The sequence below is a fragment of the Schistocerca nitens genome, chromosome 3 (genome assembly GCF_023898315.1).
Source record: "Schistocerca nitens isolate TAMUIC-IGC-003100 chromosome 3, iqSchNite1.1, whole genome shotgun sequence".
In the NCBI taxonomy this organism is placed as follows: Eukaryota; Metazoa; Arthropoda; class Insecta; order Orthoptera; family Acrididae; genus Schistocerca; species Schistocerca nitens.
The window spans coordinates 793,817,591-793,832,093 of record NC_064616.1 but is presented as its reverse complement, the minus strand read 5'-3'; the positions used below and the strand labels follow the sequence as shown (position 1 = coordinate 793,832,093).

At 44.3% G+C, this 14,503-nt stretch overlaps 1 protein-coding gene across 1 annotated transcript in view; it reads left to right on the top strand.

The window, feature by feature from the left end:
• Positions 1-14,503, top strand: part of LOC126248811 (ras-related protein Rab-3) — an 831,249-nt gene that overhangs the window by 470,521 nt on the left and 346,225 nt on the right. The gene's annotated exons all lie outside the window — the stretch shown is intronic.

Genomic DNA, 14,503 nt, shown 5'->3' with positions numbered 1-14,503 from the left:
TTCTTAAAAGCAGCAGGGAATTGAATTTTGCGCAAGGTAAGAGGCAGTTTGTTCCAGAGGCGGACAGCGGCAACTGAGAAGGAGTTTGCAAAAGTTTTTGTTTTGTAAGTGGGCACAGTTAGGATACCAAATACGAGTGACCTCGTGTTTCGATTATGATGACATGAAAGGTGTTTAATCTCTGAAGTAAGGTACTGGGGTGTTTGCGCGACGAGGAGTCGGTGAAGTTGACATAGAGTGTGGTAGTCACGCAATTTGTCTGGCCGCAGCCACCCTAGCTGGGGGTATGAAGCACTAACATGATCATCTCGGTGAATGTTGCAGGTGTGACGCACACAGGCATTCGTGGTTAGTTCTAGCTGTCTTTCGTTTTCACTACTCATGCCTTGTTGAATTACATCACAATAGTGGAGGTTCGGTAGAACGAGTGGCGTTTCAAGTCCTGTGGAAATACGTTCCGAAACTTTTTGAGATCATAGAGACAAGCGGACGTCTTCCGGCACACTGCGACTGTATTCTCCGCCCAGTTGAGATGCGCTTATGAAAATGGTAAATGAAGAATGATATGAAGACGTTTTGCAGAATTGTATACTGTGTACAGTAGAGGAACGGTTTGGAGCCAGTGATTGTTTACATTAGTCTGACGGTGTACCCTGTCATAAAGCAGCATCTGTGTGAGGCAATGGTCTATTGGCAATAACATTCCTGAAATGAGCTCTCCTGCCCTGAGTCACGATATGAACGAAATGTAACAATTTGGGGTGAGTTAGAACATAGACTTCGCTTCATACCCAGCGTCACTACCTTCTCTGGTTTAGATTCCTTTAGGATAAATTGACTGCCATTCCTACAAAGACATTGAAGACACCTCATCGAAAGCGTCGACAGCAGAGTTCAAGACGTCATAAAGGCGAACGGTGGACACAGCCCATATTAATGTCGACTAATAAGTGTCCAGATACTTATTATCGAATAGTGTGTAGATTCGAATAGTCTCTGCCATCCTTTTTTTAACTGACACGTCACACACTGTATCTTTTATTGTCAAGAGAATCCACGGAACACAGAGCTAACCAACTAACGGACGGATCACCATCGTCAAAGTCACACGGCCTCACTTAATGAGAATCTGTGGCAGTGCGTAGAATTTAATGCAGAATACTTTAGCCCGGTGTAGTGGTGAGGAACTTTACGCCACAAATTTTCCCTATCTTGCCGGCCAAATACTGACGGTCGACATTTCTAACATCGCCTGGATTCAGACCAGCCTAATCTACATCTACATCTACATCCATACTCCGCAAGCCACCTGACGGTGTGTGGCGGAGGGTACCCTGAGTACCTCTATCGGTTCACCCTTCTATTTTAGTCACGTATTGTTCGTGGAAAGAAGGATTGTCGGTATGCTTCTGTGTGGGCTCTAATCTCTCTGATTTTATCCTCATGGTCTCTTCGCGAGATATACGTAGGAGGGAGCAATATACTGCTTGACTCTTCGGTGGAAGTATGTTCTCGAAACTTTCACAAAAGCCCGTACCGAGCTACTGAGCGTCTCTCCTGCAGAGTCTTCCACTGGAGTTTATCTATCATCTCCGTAACGCTTTCGCGATTACTAAATGATCCTGTAACGAAGCGAGCTGCTCTCCGTTGCATCTTCTCTATCTCTTCTATCAATCCTATCTGGTACGGATCCCACACTGTTGAGCAGTATTCAAGCAGTGGGCGAACAAGCGTACTGTAACCTACTTCCTTTGTTTTCGGATTGCATTTCCTTAGGATTCTTCCAATGAATCTCAGTCTGGCATCTGCTTCACCGACGATCAACTTTATATGATCATTCCATTTTAAATCACTCCTAATGCGTACTCCCAGATAATTTATGGAATTAACTGCTTCCAGTTGCTGACCTGCTATTTTGTAGTTAAATGATAAGGGAACTATCTTTCTATGTATTCGCAGCACATTACACTTGTCTACATTGAGAATCAATTGCCATTCCCTGCACCATGCGTCAATTCGCTGCAGATCCTCCTGCATTTCAGTACAATTTTCCATTGTTACAACCTCTCGATACACCACAGCATCATCTGCAAAAAGCCTCAGTGAACTTCCAATGTCATCCACAAGGTCATTTATGTATATTGTGAATAGCAACGGTCCTATGACACTCCCCTGCGGCACACCTGAAATCACTCATACTTCGGAAGAGTTCTCTCCGTTGAGAATGACATGCTGCGTTCCGTTATCTAGGAACTCTTCAATCCAATCACACAATTGGTCTGATAGTCCATATGCTCTTACTTTGTCCATTAAACGACTGTGGGGAACTGTATCGAACGCCTTGCGGAAGTCAAGAAACACGGCATCTACCTGTGAACCTGTGGCTATAGCCCTCTGAGTATCGTGGACGAATAGCGCGAGCTGGGTTTCACACGACCGTCTTTTTCGAAACCCATGCTGATTCCTACAGAGTAGATTTCTAGTGTCAAGAAAAGTCATTATACTCGAACATAATACGTGTTCCAAAATTCTACAACTGATCGACGTTAGAGGTATAGGTCTATAGTTCTGCACATCTGTTCGACGTCCCTTCTTGAAAACGGGGATGACCTGTGCCCTTTTCCAATCCTTTGGAACACTACGCTCTTCTAGAGACCTACGGTACACCGCTGCAAGAAGAGGGGCAAGTTCCTTCGCGTACTCTGTGTAAAATCGAACTGGTATCCCATCAGGTCCAGCGGCCAACGTCACCGAAGTGGCGTGCGGTAACGATCTGTGCTGCGGGGACAGCTGTTCATTGTTTAAAACTCTTATAGGAACCGCAGTCTGCTAGTGCACTGGACAATGCACGGTTTGGTTTTTAGCTGTTTCAAACAACCACGGAGAGACAACCTGGACTGGTTCCAACGTCCGTCTCGCAGATAAAACATGCTAATAGTGTACACACTAAAACAAGCTGAACACGCGAAGTGCCTGCAGATATGCAGCATAGCTCGCGTTTCGTAAGGCTTCGTGAAGTTCCTGGGATTGCACTACTTTGTACTCTCTCGGTGTTACAGTGTATTGATTTAGGAAAAGTTTAAAAAATTACCGCCGACAGTGACTGTAGTGTTGATTGGAAGTAAGGGTTGCTTAGCTACGTTCGGGCGGACAACTACGTCACACCGAGAATATACATTACTCGCATCTGAAACACCATCTGTCGCTACGGCCCATTTTCAGCACATCGCAGCTTGCAATGAGTTTGTAATTTAACCTTCTGTGGCTTCGTTCACTTACACTACCACTTTTTTTTACGTACATGGGCTTGTAGAGACGTGAAGTAAATTCAATCGTCACGTACCGTCATATGATCACAATTTACATGTTGGTAATACGGTATCTGGTATCATATTTGTATACGTCTTCCTTTTTATCGTTTGTTTTGGTACTGCTTTCGTGTGCAAATTATAATACTCGAGAAAGCGAATCGTAAATCCGGTTGTAGCTGGAACTACTTGGTGACATGACTAGGTGCAGTCACCTTCCAGGACAAAGTGGTGCGTGTTGTTGCCTACCAGTGTAGGGCAGCTGGCTGTTAACGTCATTAAATTTACTGCGATAAAAAAAGGAAGGAGCGTGCAAGCAAAATCTTAAAACGGAGAAAGTCGATAGTTTGAAAATTACGCTAATCGGTTGGGTTTCAAGTACCAGTCACGAAGAAGAAGAAGAAGAAGAAGAAGAAGAAGCGAAGTGCACAGAGTACAGATCACACTGATGATATAGTTAAATGAATAACCAAGCAGCAAGTTGCGCTATGTTAAGAACAATACAAGGAAAATCTCTGCTTTACAGGAAATTCCCAGCTTTTGTCCCTCAGAACTGGATTTTAACGCCAGCGATGAATCCAAAGAAAAAATTGTTCTGCAAATAATATTTGGTTTCAAAAGGTGCCCGTATAAACGAGTGGTAATGTGCGAACGAGACATCGTCGATTAAAAAAAGGCGCGTTACATTAGATTTTTGTGAAAAAATGAAAAATCAAAATCAAAGCAGCGAGCCAAAGTGTCCGTCAAAATTCAGATGTGCTATGCAGGGCACTGGGATGTACATTATCCGGACACCCTTATACAGGGTGGTCCATTCATAGTGACCGCGCCAAATATCTCACGAAATAAGTGTCAAACGAAAAAACCACAAAGAACGAAACTTGTCTCGCTTGAAAGGGGAAAGCAGATGGCGCTATGAATGTTTTAGTTGGACCACATTTTTCGCTTTGTGATAGATGGCGCTGTAATAGTCACAAACATATTGCTCACAATTTTAGACGAACAGTTCGTAACTGGTAGATTTATTAAATTCAAATACAGAATGTAGGTACGTTTGAACATTTTATTTCGGTTCTTCCAATGTGATACACGTACCTTTGTGATCTTATTTCTGATAACGCATGCTGTTACAACGTGATTACCTGTAAATACCACATTAACGCAATAAATGCTCAAAATGATGTTCGTCAACCTCAATGCATTTGGCAATACGTGTAACGACATTCCTCTCAACAGCGAGTAGTTCGCCTTCCGTAATGTTCTCACAGGCATTGACAATGCGCTCACGCATGTTGTCAGGCGCTGTCGGTGGATCACGATAGCAAATATCCTTCAACTTTCCCCACATAAAGAAATCCGGAGACGTCAGATCCGGTGAACGTGAGGGCCATGGTTTGATGCTTCGACGACCAATCCACCTGTCATGAAATATGCTATTTAATACCGCTTCAACCGCACTCGAGCTATGTGCCGGACATCCATCACGTTGGAAGTACATCGCCATTCTGTCATGCACTGAAACATCTTGTAGTAACATCGGTAGAACATTACGTAGGAAATCAGCATACATTGCACCATTTAGATTGCCATCGATAAAATGGGGGCCAATTATCCTTCCTCCATAATGTCGCACCATACATTAACCAACCAAGGTCGCTGATGTTGCACTTGTCGCAGACATCGTGGATTTTCCGTTGCCCAATAGTGTATATTATGCCGGTTTACGTTACCGCTGTTGGTGAATGACGCTTCGTCGCTAAATAGAACGCGATCAAAAAATCTGTCATCGTCCCGTAATTTCTCTTGTGCCCAGTGGCAGAACTGTACACGACGTTCAAAGTCGTCGCCATGCAATTCCTGGTGCATAGAAATATAGTACGGGTGCAATGTATGTTGATGTAACATTCTCAACACCGACGTTTTTAGATTCGCGATTCTCGCTCAATTTGTCTGCTACTCATGTGCGGATTAGCCGCGACAGTAGCTAACACACCTACTTGGGCATCATCATTTGTTGCAGGTCGTGGTTGATGTTTCACATGTGGCTGAACACTTCCTGTTTCCTTGAATAACGTAACTATCCGGCGAACGATCCGGACACTTGGATGATGTCGTCCAGGATACCGAGGAGCATACATAGCACACATCCGTCGGTCATTTTGATCACAATAGCCATATATCAACACGATATCGACCTTTTCCGCAATTGGTAAGCGGTCCATTTTAACACGGGCAATGTATCACGAAGCAAATACCGTCCGCACTGGCTGAATGTTACTTGATACCACGTACTTATACGTTTGTGACTATTACAGCGCCATCTATCACAAAGCGAAAAAGTGGTCGAACTAAAACATTCATATTTCTTTACGTACTACACGCATATGTAACAAAAATGGGGGTTCCTATTTTAAAAAACGCAGTTGATATCCGGTCGACCTATGGCGGCGTCATCTAGCGGCCAAACCATAGTGCCATCTGGTTTCCCCCTTCAAACTAGATGAGTTTCGTTCTTTGTAGTTTTTGTTTGATGCTTATTTCGTGATGTATTTAGCCCGGTCACTATCAATGGACCACCCTGTATAATACGGAACTGACCACCAGAAATGACCCGCCAGTATAAAAGAGGGCGAGATTCGTCGTGTCGTCAGCAAAGAAGCAGGAACAGCACATTGGATCGTTCACGACAGCTGAGTGACTTCGAATGCTTACTAGTCATTGGATGCCACCTGAGTAATAACCCATCAGAGAAATTTCAATCGTTGTAAAGCTGCACAATTCGACTGTTGGTAATGTGACTGTGAAGTGGAAACTCCAAGGAAAAACCACAGTTCAACGGAGACCAGGCAGACTCCACGTACTGGCGCACAGGGGAGGGTGGTTCTACAAAATTGGATGGAATTAGTGGAAGGTATCACCCGTGACTTCCTAAGTGCTACAAGCAGTGAAGCTCACACTGACCGTGCGTAGAGAGTTAAAAAGAGCAGAAGGGTACAACGCTCGAGTAGGTCTTTATGAGACACACATTTCCGTAGTAGAAACTAAGCGAAGCTTGAGGTGGTGTAAAGAGGGACGTCAGTGGACAGTGGATGAATGTGATCGAGTTGGAGTAAAGAATCAAGCTATACCTTGTGGAAATCTTATGGTAGGATTCTGGTTTGGCGAATCCCTGAAGAACGTTACCTGCCGCCATTTGTATTGCCAACAGTGAAGTACTGAGAAGATTTTTGTTAGTAGGTCTATTCCCTTATTGCGATGAAGAAAACACTAAATGCAAAAGGATATCTTACAGCATTACGTACTGTGTACAGTAGAGGAATCGTTCGGAGATGATGGTTGTATCAGCATGACAAAGCAGCATCTCCGAGGCAATGGTTTGTGGCCAACCATATTTCTGAAACGGTCTGGCCTGTCCAGAGTCGCCGGCCGGAGTGGACGAGCGGTTAAAGGCGCTACAGTCTGGAACCGCACGACCACTACGGTCGCAGGTTCGAATCCTGCCTCGGGCATGGATGTGTGTGATGTCCTTAGGTTAGTTAGGTTTAAGTAGTTCTAAGTTCTAGGGGACTTATGACCACAGCAGTTGAGTCCCATAGTGCTCAGAGCCATTTTTTTTGTCCAGAGTCACGACCTGACCATCTGTGTGATCAGTCAGATCGTCGTTTTCGATCCAAACCAAAGCGTCTGACATCACTACCCTCTCTGATTCCAAACCCTTGAGGAAGAATGGGCTGCCATTCCTCCACAGACAGGCAGCTCACTGAAAGTGTCCCCAGCAGTGTTGAGCCGTCATAACGGCGAAAGGTGAATACATCCCACATTAATGTACACTAATAGGTGTCCGGATACTTTTGATCAGAGGGTGTATACGTGTAGCGTGTCAGTTCTTCACGTGTAAAAATTACTGGACTGTATTCTATTACTGCATCCACTCCCTGTTTCTGGGGTGTAAATGTGATGGTGCCGCTGACCGTGCCACGTCTAAGGTTTGCTTTACCAGGTAATAGTTAAGAAACTAAATTGATACATTCTGTATACGTGTTCTTTCAGGAGGAGTAGTAAATATTTTAGGAATCTATATCGAATAAAAGTTCAATGTAACATAAAATTCAAAAAATGGCTCTGAGCACTATGGGACTTAACATCTATGGTCATCAGTCCCCTAGAACTTAGAACTACTTAAACCTAACTAACCTAAGGACGTCACACAACACCCAGTCATCACGAGGCAGAGAAAATCCCTGACCCCGCCGGGAATCGAACCCGGGAACCCGGGCGCGGGAAGCGAGAACGCTGCCCCACGACCACGAGCTGCGGACTAACATAAAATTGTCTAATACTTAATTGGTTAGAGAGTGTTCCTCGTGAAGCACCCTATTCAGTTTTTCGCGTCATTATTTACGGCCTGCTGCACAAGATCTTTCTTTTTTCAAAACTGTTCCATATTCTTGTCGGAAATTGTATTTGCATACACTAGAAACAAAATTCCTAAGAACATATGTCAGAAACAAATACGTTTTGAATTATGAGCTATCTCAATACTCAGTGGTGTAGGTCGTTGTATTCTTATTCTACTAACTGAGCTGCAAATATCAGGCATGGGAATAACAATCGCTTCGTATATATCTACCTTTCTATACGTGCCACGGACTACGCAAAGAAAAGCTTAACTAACTTGCAGAACATTTTCATGTTAATCGTAGTAGCAGAGTTACTGGTACGTTTATTATGACTGGCGGGTGATTGCACATCGTATGAAACTGACTCTTTTACTTTGCAACAATGATTGATCTGTGATGTTCAGTAAAGAACGAAACCACTGATTATTGTGCAACGATAGACTGCGGTAAAAGGTACGATTGTGTGGCGTTATAATCTTCATAATGGTTGATTAAATCTCTGACTAATGGTGCCGTGTTCTGTCGTATCCTTCACTAATGTACTGTCGTGCTCGAAAGTATCCGACAGACCTGAATTGCGTTTCGCCTGATTTGTATCCAACCAACATAACGTAGCTGTTTTGCGAGTCCTCAGCTCTATTTTCGGTTCAGTCGTTTGGCTATACAAAATGGTTACTGCAAGAGGCCACAGGAGATAACTGCAATGCATGACTAGCAATACAGATGCAAATTAATATCACGACAATGGAGATATCAGAAAACATGTTATTAGAGATTACACTGGCATTATGACAGTAAACAGAAATTTATTAGAGTAAGTGACATTTCAAGAAGCACATTTCGACCTGAAATTACATTCCGAACGTCTGTGCTGGACTGGGACCCGAGATTACAATCCCGTAGAATAACCACGTAAGACATCGAATATGGTTTCAGTCACACGTAACAAAGTGTACGAAGGTTTAAACTTGAAATGACATGGCATAAAGTTTTGCGTTGGACGGGAATTCGAACGCAACACCAGCTAATTGATGTGAAAAGTTATAATTATGCTGTGAAACTTTTGTACCACACCGGGTTTTGTACCCAGACATCGGCCTTCCGTGGAGACCTTAAGGACTTTGGAATCTTGCGGAAACAATGAAACAATGTAACTGTATCATCTCAAAGCAGTCAAACCTAGCTAAAGGAAGGGGCTAAGTTCGAATCACAGTGCATCACAATTTACTTTCAAAATCTCAAGTTGAGATACTATAAAAAATACGAGTAAGTGCCCTGTGACCTTACGTGACGATTGGCTCATTAATAAAAAGAACTCTCGCGTGAGGAAGCTCACTGGTGACAGTCTCAACCTGGCGTGACTTTCACTTCTGTCGTGAGTCATCACCCAACCTACACGGATTCTCCTCCAGCAGATAGCGGAAGGACATAAAGTTTAATGTGGATATGGAACCACGATGCAACCCTACATTGTTCAACCGGCGTTACCAGAAGTGAAGGGAGTCTATTTATACTGGCTAAAAATAGTTTCCCGATGCGTGAATCGAACCCATACCTTCGGCATACGTTTCTAGTTTCTATTATTCCAAATTACATTGCTACTCAAAAGAGAATAAAACAAAACTCGGATTTAATTCTACATGGAACAGCCACTTTTACACTTTAAAAAATTTCATTTCTAGACGTAGTCTGCGTTTAATTCTTTTATATATTTTTAAATTTTTTTTAAAATGACAGGACCAACAGGACCACAAAAATGAAATAAACTGTGAAACAATATATCTGAAAAGGGGTCATGACTAGAATATCCCAACCACCAGCTAACTCAAGAGATATCTCGACGACGAAATACAAGGTTCAACATACTGGCGAATAAGTAGCAATACAGTGGCAGACGCAAACACTTCCTATATGCAGTAGCCATATGTTGGTGAAAGAGTGGGTTCGTAACGCTCCTCCGTCTACAATGTAATGAACAGTGGCCAAACAGCAATGAAACTGATTTGGACTTTGCCCTTGGGAAGTAGCAGTAGTCTGGACGCAACACGATATCAGCCAAAACGGTAGCCTCAGCGGATCGATTTAGAAACTCTAATCACTTTTTAAGCCAATGTCAATTCGATTCAAGACCGTGACAGGTAAATCTATGTCGCAGCTTGTCAGTGGCAGGACAGCGAGTGCAATGATCTGTAGCACTAAGTCCAATAGGATATAGGCGCTCATAAGTGGACAAAAGGTTGTGTACCACTTGATACCACGAGGACGCCACCACCATTGATACAATAGGAAGATGAAACCACACCGTCTTCCCAGAATTTTGGAGGCGATGCCGGTTCAACAGGCGCCATACAGTCAATCCCTTTCCCGCGCACTATCAAAGATGGGGTAGCGAGAGGCTGCCTCTCTAGAATATCAGTCCCCAAATAGCTGCTAGCAGTATAAAATTCACGGATATGTGAAGTTCAATCGACTATCAACGATAGGCGGATCAAGACTGGCCGGCCGCAGACAGTGAAATAACTGAGAAGTGAATGTGTGGATTGCAAAATGGTTCAAATGGCTCTGAGCACTATGGGACTCAACTGCTGAAGTCATTAGTCCCCTAGAACGTAGAACTAGTTAAACCTACCTAACCTAAGGACATCACAAACATCCATGCCCGAGGCAGGATTCGAACCTGCGACCGTAGCGGTCTTGCGGTTCCAGACTGCAGCGCCTTTAACCGCACGGCCACTTCGGCCGGCGTGTGGATTGCACGAGAGACAGTCAACACAGGGCGCCGAACAAATAATACAGACTGTCTACTTTTAATATCTGAAAGTCTCGAAACCCCGAGGAAACCCACCTCGTATCGTAATCGAAATATGTGATTATTCCCTAAAAAATGACTAGGCAGCTGTTTGTTTCCTAGCTATCATCACAGGAAGGCTTATGATCTGAGCTACTTAATATGTTTTTGCACAAGTCATACATATTTAGGATCCGAACTACCGGACGCAGGTAAAGGAATCGCCATTCATGTTCCAGGATTGCACCTTGTATTTTCTCCATGAAAGAATTCCAATTAAGTGTTGAGATTTGGAGTGGAATCCGATCAATTACATCTCCCAGAGATTCATGTTTATCGACCACCATCGCCCACGAAATGACAGCATTATCAAAACCGCGTAATTTCATAAGCCAACATTTACCTTCGTTCGTACAAGCACCAGATACAAAGCAAACGGCATCCAACGCACGCCTGAGCAACGGAATCTCAGCAGGAGAACGGAGCAACACCAGCACATCGTTCGTGTATGCGTCTCGCCCAGGAGTTACCATCCTTGTAACAGAGCGACGATCCTTCGAAGAAGGGGCTCAAGTGAGAGAACGAACGACGACACTGAAAGCGGAATTCTCTGAGGAAAACCACTGCAGGTGTCAGCTGGCCATTGACAGCCACCTAAGCTCGGATATCGGTAAACAAATCAGACAAGACACTGTCCGCGTCAGCTGTGAACCAGACAGCTTCCGGTATCTGCAATAGGAAGCCATGGCTGAACCTGTCAAAAGCCTTGTAAAAATTTAAAAGTGGTAGAGCAACAGGAACAGAAGTAACAGCGGCCACCTATACGATATCACTACATGCAGATATCGGGGTCAGAATAGTATGACCGGGAATACAGCTTTGATGGTCAGCAACAACTTTCAGCAGCAACGCGGACGGCCAGCTATTCACTGCCCTCGCCACAGTCTTCTAATCAGAACTTAAAAAGGTCATCGGGCGAAATTTATCAATTGCTGCCTAACCAGAACTTTTAGGGATTAAAACAGTTACGCCAACTTTAAACGTGTCGGGCACGAACCCCCTTTTCAATACTTCGTTCAAAAGCAATGTAAAAGTAGTATCCATGAACGAGCAAAAACGCACATACAGCGGTTGCCCACAAAATAATACACAGCATCTTTTCCTTCAACAATTCTTTATTGAACATAACAAGAATGACACACACGAAAGAATTATCTACACACCTTATTTTTCCACCTAATCTCCATCCCGTTCTATAGCCTTTCTCCAGCGCGAAACAAGGACGGTACGACCTGCCGGTACAAATCCTTGACCTGGTGGGGGAGCCAGCTTCACTGTGTGAATCATCTCCTCATCGTCCTCAAAATGTCCTCCACCAATGACATCCTTGAATGGCCTAAATAAGTGGAACTCCGAGGGGGCTGTGACAGGTGTGACAGCCGTGGATGGTCTCCCCGACCGCTGCAAATCGTAGAGATCCGCAGAACCGTCTTCTGATGATCTCACCCTCCATGCACAGTGTCTAACTGTACCTCTGACGACAGCTGATGCTCCATAGTCTTTGAACAAGCGTTTGTGAATATTCCCAGCAGTTTCTTTCTCTGGAGTGAGAAATTCAATGACGGCACGTTGCTTGTAACGTACATCACCTACAAACGCCATTTTGAAACGTTCCTACATCTACGCTATCTGTCGGAAGTGACGGAAACTTGGCGCGTTCACCAAGAGTTTTTTTCGGCTGAGAAATAAAAAATGTGCATTACTTTCTAGGCAACCCTTGTAGAACACCTATGAGAGGCCATCCAAACCTGGTGACTTATGAGAAGGCGACCTGACAATGAGGTCTTAAGGCACAGTCACATTGAAAATCATCTAAAAACGCCGCATTATGAGCAGGTGTAAGTCTAATAGCCAGAGCCCGAACAAAAAACAAAACAAAAAAAAAAAAAACGGATGACATGTCGACAGGAACCTCATACAGCCTAACGGAGAATTGATGTAGAGCATGCAACATGTCCTGTGCTGTCAGAACATTGCCGTCCTATGTCTTGAGAGACGTGATACATGCACGTCGACGACGAGTCTGATATCGAATCGGATGATATAGAGAAGTCAGTTCATCTGCTACCAAGGAATGTGGTTTGAATCGCATCTTTAACCCTTCCGTTTGACGCCGCTTCAACCGTAACAAATACGCTTTTACACGCCCGACGACTGCAATCCGCAGGGGAGGCTCGTGAGCACTTTCACGTCAAAAAGAGTAGTAAAATTCCTCCTTCCTCCGAAATTCCCACGCTCTATCAGCGCAGAATCGTATCAACTTTTGACGGAGCCTCGGATTTGCCAGTTCAACCTACCATTCAAAAAATGGAGGCGTATCTCGCAGCTGAACGGGGACTGAGCTCCGACAATTCCCGGGTCACCCATTTAGAGGGAGGCCTCATTCAGCACCCAAGACGATCGAAACAGTTTCACCGACTGTCATCTATGATTTAGGTGAAGATGCCTAGGATGACATGACAGTCAGAATCCTATCACACACCCAATCAAATAAATGAAATCTGTCAAGCCTACTGGTAGAAATGGCAGTAAAATACATCAATTCGAGAAGAGTCAGATGTTTACAGACCCACACACCTTGCAATTTCAAGAAACGAACTAAGTTTTGCAATTCCCTGCAGAAATTAAAATTGGGAGACTGATTTACAGGACACAACACACAGCTAAGCACCACTTATCAAAATACTCTGCGGACATTTCTGTAACAAATAAATCACCGCTTCCTTATAAAATCGGGAACCGTCCGAAGTGCACCCGATACCGGACGGTGTATAAGGGAGAATCAAGGTGAGGTTAAGAAAAGTACATCCTTTTCCTCTATCATTATCAGGAACTTCAATGAGAATACTTTCCCCCTAAAAGCAAGGCAGTTCCTGTGGAACATTCGGGAACCACATTAAACACACGGGAAAAACCAGGGAGAGAAAAAAGAGTAAATTGATCTTCTTCTAAGAATACGACATTCACACAGGAACCATAGATAAACTGACGCAACGAAGCAAGCTGGAGTCCCGATTCCAAGCGATTAACAATGAAACAAAGAAATGTATAAGCCTGCAACAACAACAAAAAATTCGATTTTCTGACCAATTTCATTGCGTCATCAATGTGTCTAAAAGTCCATAGCCGAGTCCACTGATGAATCCGAGGGGATGGTGTGTGTCTGGGGGGTGGGGGTGGGGGGAGTACGTGGTCTCTCAGGTTGGACGCGTTGTTTACAGCGACTACAGGCAATACAGGATCTGCAGTTGGAGACGTAGGCAATTCTTGAACATTAACCAAAATAGGTGACAACCAAGGAGCCTCAGAGGCCCACTGCGCAAGATGAGATCCTTGAAATTCAGATTGAAGCACAATGCAGAGGTCAGGTATCACAACATCTGGGTCGACAGGTAGGACTTCCTGGCCACCAACTGCCTCCATGGGAGTAACAACTGTAGATTGTTCCGACGTCACCTGAATGGGTGACATCAAGGGAAGAGGTACGTTTATGGGCGCCTCAATTTGCTTCTGTTGAATCGTTGGAACGCCAGAAGGCGCAACGGCTTCCCCACCCTTGGGTGATTCCGAAGGAGTTACTCTAACCATGGAAGGAACATTAGGAGAAACACTGGAGGTCTCAGCAGCTGTTTTCGCACCACCGACACCGCCAGGAAAGTAGGACTGAGCACTAGAAGATATCGACCCACAAACTTCCTTCAGGGAGAGTGAGTGAGGTGTAGATGTATCCGACTCCTCACTATCCTGCCTACGGCGTCTCTTATGTTGCGCTAAGGATACTGACGGGCTTGGCAATAACAATTTCAGGACCGTACTGCGAAATTCGGGAGCAGTAAGCTGCGCGTCCCTCTGTTGTCCCATTTCACGCGGGAACGACGTGGCACGAATCTCCTGAGTAGGAGAAACGAGATCAGCTAACGTCAATTTTCTGTACTGTTCAAATGAGG